General features: G+C 42.9%; 2 pseudogenes; both read right to left on the bottom strand.

The window, feature by feature from the left end:
• Window positions 1-5536: 5536 nt before the first annotated feature.
• On the bottom strand, window positions 5537-5654 carry LOC124557217 (annotated as a pseudogene).
• A 3725-nt stretch (window positions 5655-9379) lies between these two features.
• On the bottom strand, window positions 9380-9497 carry LOC124556958 (annotated as a pseudogene).
• Window positions 9498-9972: the final 475 nt, after the last annotated feature.

The raw sequence follows: 9972 nt of genomic DNA, 5'->3' as shown, positions 1-9972 counted from the left end.
TGAGTTTTTTTTAAACTTATTTATTGTATGCTACAGCATATTTTAAGCTACTATTGGCGCTGTTTGTGACATATTTTCTGTGCTCTTTCTTCTGTTGCCGTCTTTATTACTTAGCGAACATCATGTCATGTTCGTTGGATGGTGTGTTGCTGCTTTTTACACAGAAAAACTTGCTGTTAGCAAGATGGCGTAATATTCTGGATCAGAAACGGAGTGCAAAAGTTTTGTTTTTCTGTGTAAAAAGCAGCCACACAAATGGTTCCAATGGCTCTGAGCACTATGGGACTTAACATCTAAGGTCATCAGTCCCCTAGAACTTAGAACTACTTAAACCTAACTAACCTAAGGACATCACACACATCCATGCCCGAGGCAGGATTCGAACCTGCGACCGTAGCGGTCGCGCGATTCCAGACTGAAGCGCCTAGAACCGCTCGGTCACAGCGGCCGGCGGCAGCCACACACCATCCAACGAACATGACATGATGTTCACTAAGTAATAAAGACGGCAGCAGAAAAAAGAGCACAGAAAATACGTGACAAACAGCGCCAATAATAGCTTAAAACATGCTGTAGCATACAATAAATAAGATTAAAAAAAACGCACTGATGATGGTGATATTTGTCGCCGAAACTAGTTTGGTATAATAAAGAAATAAACAAATAACACGGTGTTTTGCATCAAGGCGGACTCAGTTTGTGATATTACTGTTTTTCTATGCAAACACGGACGAAATGGAAGAGTTCCAAGATAATATTATTGTGGCGTAAGCCGGTGCGCTCCCTGGCCGCTCCACACGCCGGCGCGTTGTCTGTCCGAGTGTCTGGGCCCGTTGGAAGAGGCCGCGCGCCGGAGTGGGTGAACGTCTTGCCTCTTGTGCTTCGGAAGACTGACTGACTGGACTTTTATCGAATTATCTACTTTTACAGCACACGCATTTATCAGTATGAGTTACGAAGCGTATCTTAGCCCATATTCGTTATTTCGTCATGAAGCGTATTTGTTTTAACCAAATATCACTGCTATCGACTCTGTCCTCAGATGCTAATATACTCATCCTTCTCCAGCACGGACATCTCGTCCATTGAACACAATACACAATTACGCCCGTCCTCCCAGTCCAGTAGCTAGACATATAGTCCTTTTCCTGCCATTTTTCCCAGACCGCCGTTTTGGATTATGTTGTGTCTAGGCAAGACAGCCTAGACACAATGAGAGGAAGCCGAAAGGCACGCGCTTAAACTCACGCAGGCTGGCGTGAGGTCTGAAACAGGATACGTAATGAATGCTATAAAGAAAAGTACGTAGCTTCTGGAATACTTAACTTTAATCCATAATTGTAGAACATCGCTCTTGATGATACAGAAGTATAATAGCAATATAACAAAGGATAACGGCGCATTGCTAGGTCGTAGCAAATGACTTAGCTGAAGGCTATGCTAACTATCGTCTCGGCTATTGAGAGCGTAATTGTCAGTAATCCATCTCAGGCAAAGTCGGCTGTACAACTGGGGCGAGTGCCAGGACGTCTCTCTAGACCTGCCGTGTGGTGGCGCTCGGTCTGCGATCACTGACAGTGGCGACACGCGGGTCCGACGTATACTACCGGACCGCGGCCGATTTAAAAGCTACCACCTAGCAAGTGTGGTGTCTGGCGGTGACACCACAGATTACATCATGGGAGGGGTGAGGAGGAGGAGGAGGAGGAGGAGGAGGAGGAGGAGGAGGAGGGACGACAATACCCTCTGGTGGCGGTACTGTGAACTAGTTCAGGAGGAGTCTGGACCTTATGCTGAACACAACGGATGGCGCTACTGCCTATGACAACTAAAATCGTTTAAATAAACGATGCATACAAAATAAAGACTTACGTTCATCCTATCCAGCAGCCCAGCACAGAATGAGTCCTTTTTCCACCAATTACGTGATGGGTGAGTGGAGGGGAGGGAAGCAGTGCATGCAAAATAATAAAAACGATCTTGGTTAAACTTGGTGGGTGTGAAGAGGGAGCAAAATAATGCGTTTTTGTTTGTGCCCAACTTCACTTTTAAGGGGCAAAACACACCCTGTAAAGTATTTTGGCGTATTAGGTTTGGAGGGAATATCTTCAAAACGATTACATATATATATATATATATATATATATATATAAATGGATGTAATTAATGTTCTTGTAAACTGTGTAATCGAATTTTGTAATAATTTGAAATTTTGCAAAATTTCCCAGCACCATTAATTAATTTTCAAAAAGGAAAACTTTTGTTACAACATAAATCAAAGAAGCTTTCAAGCTACATCTACATCTACACTCCGCAAGCCACCTGACGGTTTTCCCTTCTATTCCAGTCTCGTATTGTTCGTGGAAAGAAAGATTGTCAGTATGCCTCCGTGTGGGCTCTAATCTCTCTGATTTTATCCTCATGGTCTCTTAACGAGATATACGTAGGAGGGAGCAACATACTGCTTGACTCCTCGGTGAACGTATGTTCTCGAAACTTCAACAAAAGCTCGTGCCGAGCTACTGAGCGTCTCTCTTGCAGAGTCTTCCACTGGAGTCTATGTATCATCTCCGTAACGCTTTCGCGGTAACTAAATGATCCTGTAACGAAGCGCGCTGCTCTCCGTTGGATCTTCTCTATCTCTTCTATCAACCCTATCTGGTACGGATCCCACACTGCTGTGCAGCATTCAAGCAGTGGGCGAACAAGTGTACTGCAACCTACTTCCTTTGTTTTCGGACTGCGTTTCCTTTGGATTCTCCCAATGAATCTCAATCTGGCATCTGATTTATCGACGATTAATTTTTTTTGGTCCTCCCATTTTAAATCACTCCTAATGCCTACTCACTATAATTTATGGAATTAACTGCTTCCAGTTGCTGACCCGCTATATACATCCATGTGTAACAAAGTTGGTTTCTGAAATACCATTTTTGGAAAATAAGCTGTACACAATGTGCTGCCAGAGTGTTCTCAACGTACCTAACTAAAATATCTAAACATTCATTATTAGTTTAGTCATTTATTTTACTTATATTTATTTCATGTTTTAATTTTTTTTTACGTTTTACACTCATTTTTTTAGTTTATCATTTCATATACATGTATTTTGTTAGTTGAAAATAATAAGTAGCCAATTATTATGATACAACATCATTACAGTAATGGTAATCGATAAATAAATGTTTAAAACATAGCGTTTTTTAACCATTTACATAAAATGAACGAAATTTCTTCGTTTCATTTATTTATTTTTCAAGTCCAGGACATAAAATAATTACAAGAACTAATAAGTATTGATTCACATAACATATTTGCAAAATTAAATAGGTACAGTGTGGTGTCACCGCCAGACACCACACTTGCTAGGTGGTAGCCTTTAAATCGGCCGCGGTCCATTAGTATACGTCGGACCCGCGTGTCGCCACTGTCAGTGATTGCAGACCGAGCGCCGCCACACGGCAGGTCTAGAGAGACTTCCTAGCACTCGCCCCAGTTGTACAGCAGACTTTTACAGAGATGGATCACTGACAAATACGCTCTCATTTGCCGAGACGATAGTTAGCATAGCCTTCAGCTACGCCATTTGCTACGACCTAGCAAGGCGTCATTACCAGTTAATATTGAGATTGTAATACATGTACCGTCAAGAGCGATGTACACCAATTATGGATTAAAGTTAAGTATTCCAGCAGCAACGTACCTTATTGGCTATATTAATTACATTGTACTGTTCCAGACCTCACGCCAGTTTGCGTCAGCTTAAAAGCGTGCATTTTGGCTTCCTCCAAACTCCGTGAATTGCCAATTCACAACATACAGTAGTATTTATGACACAGATTCAATAATATATACAAACAAGCAGCAAGATGATTTTATTTTTTGACGGGCCCAGTATTCGGCGGTTATCACAGCAGTTTCGCTGGCTGCAGCAAGATCACAGATAGTGCATGGTTCCTGCAGACTAGCAGATGTTGTTCGTCCTGTACGTCACCACACTGATAAGTTTCCTCCTTATTACTGAAGCTCCACTTCTTGAGGTTGGCTTTGCACCTTGACACCCCAACTCGCAGTCTGTTCACAGTCTTCCAGGTCACGTATAATATGTGTGAACCTTCGGCTATTTCGTTTAGTATACATGACAGTGAACACAATATAAAACAGAACTTAGCAGGATTTCAAATCGTCTCAGATGACGCTCTAAATATCCTGATTTGTATAATGCATATTTCAATAAATTGGCAAGCCTTGACGAAGGGAATTGATTATGTACTAATGAATGCAGCTTGACCGTATTGTTCTTCAAGTGACATGACAATCAATCAACATAACTATATCAGAAAATCTTCTCACAAAGTTCTTCCGACATCGACAGCCGTTGTATAGATCTCACGACTGTACCTGTGTTACTGAGCCCTTTGGGATCACCAGAAGAACAAGTTGCCTGTCCTCAGGTATTTGCTCTACGCGATTCTTTCACATTGACAGCCGCAGGAAGCTAACAATAACACTGACTTTTCTCCTTCACTGGGAAACAAAACAGCTTTCAAACATCTTTCGACCTGGTCAAACATTTGTTTACCAGATATCAATGCTGTCACAAGGACATTTGGGGCTTCAAAAACAGATTCTCGAATTCTTGATCCAAACTCACCATTAGTTCCTTTTAAAACTATGCCCATGTACGGGTGGTCATTATCTTGCTGAAATGTAAGCCCGTGGTGGCTTGTATGAAGGGCAACAAAAGTCAATGTAGAATATCGTCGACGTTCCAAATGGCAACCAAAGGGTCCCGCTATAAAAAGAAATGGCTCTCCAGACAGCCACAGCTGGCTGTCGGTCGGATGGCGGGCGACAGCCTCGTTGGTATCCCACGCTGTCTGGGGCGTCTCCAGATACGTCTTCACTGGTCATCAGAGCTCAGTTAGAATCGAGACCCATCACTGAATACAATTCTACTCCCATCAATGCGATTCCAGACCGAAAAGTGTTCACAATTCATGTATCTTTTAGTTTTTAATTAAACTTCATTTCTGGAAATATACCGGAAGGTGTGACTGCTTATTAGAGCTAAAGCTACGACTATTTTGCACACCACAGTGCTAGAGCTTGGTCTTAGCCGAAGGAAAATACATTGGGGTTTAATATCGTGTCAGTGACGAGGTCATTAGAGCTGGACCACAGGATTGCTTACTGTAAGGATTGGGAAGCAAACTGGTCTTGTCCTTCCCACTGGATCAGTCCCGATATTCAAGTGATTTAGGGAAATCGCGGAAAACCTAAATATGGATAGCCGTATGGGAGTTTGAACCGCCATCCTATCGAGGCACTCCGCCTTCAGACCACAAGTGGCCCATCGGGACCATTCGACCGCCGTGTCATCCTCAGCTGAGGATGCGGTTAGGGAGGGGGGGGGGGCGTGTGGTCAGCACACCACTCTCCCAGTCGTTATGATGGTTTTCTTTGACCGGAGCCGCTACTATTCGGTCGAGTAGCTCCTCAATTGGCATCGCGAGGCTGAGTGCACCCCGAATAATGGCAACAGCGCATGACGGCCCAGATGGTCACCCATCCAAGTGCCGGCCACGCCCGACAGCGCTTAACTTCGGTGATCTGACGGGAACCGGTGTGTCCACTGCGGCAAGGCCGTTGCCCAGCCTATCGAGGAGTGTCTAGTAATTTAGCCATTGCGCCATCTCGTTGTAGGGGGCCAACAGTTTACTGTTGACTCCGATCGTGTGGGAGAATTACACGAGACTGTAGGGGCCAATCGAGATGTAGACTGCAGGACTGCTCCAGTGTATTTGAGGTCGTAGCACAGGGAGCGATGACCTCATGGCTTAGCCGCACCCCGCCACATGGGCTGACGATCTAAACCAGAGCTTCATAACATACGTGCTCGAGGAGCAAGCTGTGAGCAGCAAGGCGCGAGCACGGAGCAGTGCGAGCACGCTACCCCCTACTACCGGACCAGAGCGGAGAATGGGGAAAGTCACGTGGGGCACACAACAGCTGCCGCCAGTCAATGTAAATCCGCGGCCACCTGCAGGGATATCACTCACGAATTATTACTGCGACAAATGAAACAAATAAAGGAGAATGTACACATGCCACATAATTTTATTAGCTTAGTGTATGCCTCTACATTCGCATTAATTTGTAAACTGTTACACAATAAAAGGTCTCACTGAAGTGTGGGATTCTCGGTTATCTTGTACTTTTTGCCCTTTACAATTGCGTCTATGTTCGGAGTAATTGTTCTTGTGCATTTTAGGCGCAGCATGCAGTTTAAATTTCGATCAGGCAATGCGTTTCTCAGGCACATCTTGTTACATTTCATTGCAGAGAACAGTTGTTCACAAACATACGTGGAACCGAACATTGATATTATTGTAGCCGCCAGTTTGTGCAAACGAGGAAATCTATCCTGAGGGAAGTGTCTGTAGAATTCCAAAACGTTTTTCTTGTTCTGAAATTTGTCTCTGTATTCTCTGTCACACTGCAGTTCAATAATTTCATGCTGCAGCTCAGGACGAATCTCTGAAATATTCGCTGAATATGGAGAGAACAGATCAAAATCACTGTCTAGTGCTGTCAGATCTTGAAAGCGCTGATCAACTAAACTATGTGAATAACGTTCAGTCTTTGTGAACATCTTGCATGGATGATAATTTAGGTAAATGAGCTATGTTTCCTGTTTCCAGCTGACTCACCCAAAGTGTCAATTTCATTTTAAAAGGTCGTATTCGATCTATGAAATGAGTAATTAGCAGATCTTTACCTTGTAGTAAAATGTTCAAAGCATTCAGATGGCTAGTTAAATCTGCTAAGAACGCGAGATCACATTCAAACGTGCGCGCGCATTTCCCCTCCCTCCCCTCCCTCCCTACTCAGCGACCTTGTGCCTGCTCGCGAGCACGTGCGTGAGCAGACGCGAGTACTCGCGCTCAAAACCGGCCAGTTGTTAAGCCCTGATCTAAACCCTCTCTTTACTGGCAATAACATCTTCGTTGGAATTACTATTTTCTTAACATACTTACAACCAAGTACATGTCAAAGTATTTTCAGAAACTGTGTTTCAAAGTATTTTTATCGTATGTGACATCACAGCAAAATCACTGGTAAACCATGGATTGTTCATTTTTGTGGTACTCTGCAAACAGTTCTTACTATTGCACTTGCAGTGTCCAACAGCACATGTATGGCACACCCGTTTGCTACGATGTCTCACTGTGCTACACAACTTACCTTTTTAATTGCCCTTTGCAGACAAATGTGCAGATTCGTGTGGAACGTTTGGTTTGTAATAGATGACGCGGAGTGCTTCATTTGCTTTTGTTGTTGAGGAACGCATTGACGCCCCTACAAGACCTGAATGACAGGAAATTTGAAATTCTTCAAACTCATACTACCGTCTGCATTAATTTCGCTGAAGATTTTGTGCTGGTATTGCCTACAGCCTCTATTCTTATTTTCACTTATTTTCAGGTATACATCACGATATGTACAATAAGTGCGCCACCACCTCCAGCAAAACTTTTGCATAACATTTATTTCTGATTTTCAAATAGATCCAACCATGTGTTTAACTGTAATTTGTTTACACATAAATATAAAAATATGTATAGAAGAGTTACTTTGGATGGAATATCGTAATACTAAAAAAATTGTCACAATATGTTGTAATATTGACAAACCAATAACGTTGATTATTATTATTATTATTATTATTATTATTGTTTACTATTACTTACAGCATTAATTCAGAATTTAATATGATAAAATCAAAATATTAAGTTAGAAAATCGAATATACACAAATGTAATTTTCTCTGTATTTATAGATCTAACTGTGATGCAGCATCTTTGTATAGTTAAATGATCATTGTCACTTTGGCGGGATTGCGTAGTAGGGAGTTGTGTAAGTGGTTGTACGTACCAGGAGGTCATGTTGTATTGCGTGTGACTGTTGAATCTAACAAGGGAACCTCCTCATCGCACCCCCCTCAGATTTAGTTATAAGTTGGCACAGTGGATAAGCCATGAAAAACTGAACACAGATCAATGGAGAAAACAGGAAGAAGTTGTGTGGAACTATGAAAAAAATAAGCAAAATATACAAACTGAGTAGTCCATGCGCAAGATAAGGCAGCATCAAGAATAATGTGAGCTCAGGAGCGCCGTGGTCCCGTGCTTAGCGTGAGCAGCTGCGGAACGAGAGGTCCTTTGTTCAAGTCTTCCCTGGAGTGAGAAGTTTACTTTTTTTATTTTCACAAAGTTATGATCTGTCCGTTCGTTCATTGACGTCTCTGTTCTCTGTAATAAGTTTAGTGTCTGTGTTTTGCGACCGCACCGCAAAACCGTGTGATTAGTAGACGAAAGGAGTGCCTCTCCAATGGGAACCGAAAATATTTGATCGCAAGGTCATAGTTCAACCGATTCCTCCACAGATAAACACGTCTGATATGTTCTATACGACACTGGTGATGGTATGTGCGTCACATGACAGGAATATGTTATCGAACCACCTAACTTGTACCCTTGGCGAATGGGTAAAAAGATTCTTCTACTTTGCCCGTTTTAGGTTTACTTGTGGATGCGATAATCACTACCAAAAAAGTGATGAAAACATAAGAGTTTGTCAGATAATAATTGTCTGAAAATAAAAAATTGAACTTTTCACTCGAGGGAAGACTTGAATCAAGGACCTCTCGTTCCGCAGCTGCTCACGCTAACCACGGGACCACGGCGCTTCTGAGCTGAGATAATCCTTGATGTTGCCTATCTTGCCATGGACTACTCAGTTTATATCTTTTGCTTAATTTTTTCATAGTTCCACACAACTTCTTCCTGTTTTCTCGATTGATCTGTGTTCAGTTTTTCAAGGCCTATCCACTGTGCCAACTTATAACTAAATGTGAGGGGGGTGCTATGGGGAGGTTCCCTTATAAGAAGCATTAATTAAAACGATGAAGAAACGTACTCACATGACTTTTTATTCAAAGGTAATTATAGAAGATATTATGAATCCAACAACCATTTTCATCCGACAGAACATTTCGTATTCTGGGACTAGTATACGAAGAAGCTGGAACATCGTTCAGAATATAAGTGATAAATTCAACCATTAATATTCAGATGCAAATTGAAGTAAAACTTCTAACAAAAACTAAACTCCGCCCGAACAGGTCACGAAGGCCCAACGGTACCGACCGACCGCCGTGTCATCCTCAGACCACAGGCATCACTGGGTGCGGATATGGAGGTGCATGTGGTCAGCACACCACTCTCCCGGTCGTGTCAGTTTACGAGATCGGAATCACTACTTTTCGATCAAGTAGCTCCTCAGTTTGCCTCACAACGGCTGAGTGCACCCCGCTTGCCAACAGCACTCGGCAGTCCGGATCGTCACCCATCCAAGTGCTAGCCCAGCCCGACAGTGCTTAACTTAGGTAATCTGACGGGAACCGGTGTCCCCACCGCGGCAAGGCCGTTGGCTCGGAACCTCTAAGACTGATCTCTTTTTTTGCTTCTTAAGGCATTGAAAAGCATTTAAGCAAACCATTGCACTGTGAAAAGTAAGGTTTGTCAAACATTATTTTAATTTTGTATTTTTCATTATTTAAAATAGATTAGGTTAGAAGTCAAATCAAGAAAGCAACCCATATTTCGGTGCCACCACTGCACTATCATCGACACTTCCGGAGGTTGCTGACTTCTGATATGGTTCAAATGGCTCTAAGCACGATGGGACTTAACATCTGAGGTCATCAGTCCCCTAGACTTAGAACTACTTAAACCTAACTAACCTAAGGACATCACACATATCCATGCCCGAGGCAGGATTCGAACCGGCGATCGTAGCAGCAGCGCGGCTCCTGGCTGAAGCGCCTAGAACCGCTCGGCCACCGCGGCCGGCTGACATCTGATAACTCGGTAATTCATCCAGTAGGTGATATAGAACGTCACTGGT

Source organism: Schistocerca americana, chromosome X (assembly GCF_021461395.2).
Source record: "Schistocerca americana isolate TAMUIC-IGC-003095 chromosome X, iqSchAmer2.1, whole genome shotgun sequence".
In the NCBI taxonomy this organism is placed as follows: domain Eukaryota; kingdom Metazoa; phylum Arthropoda; class Insecta; order Orthoptera; family Acrididae; genus Schistocerca; species Schistocerca americana.
Note: the sequence above shows the minus strand (reverse complement) of the source record. Positions and strands in the feature narration are given on the sequence as shown.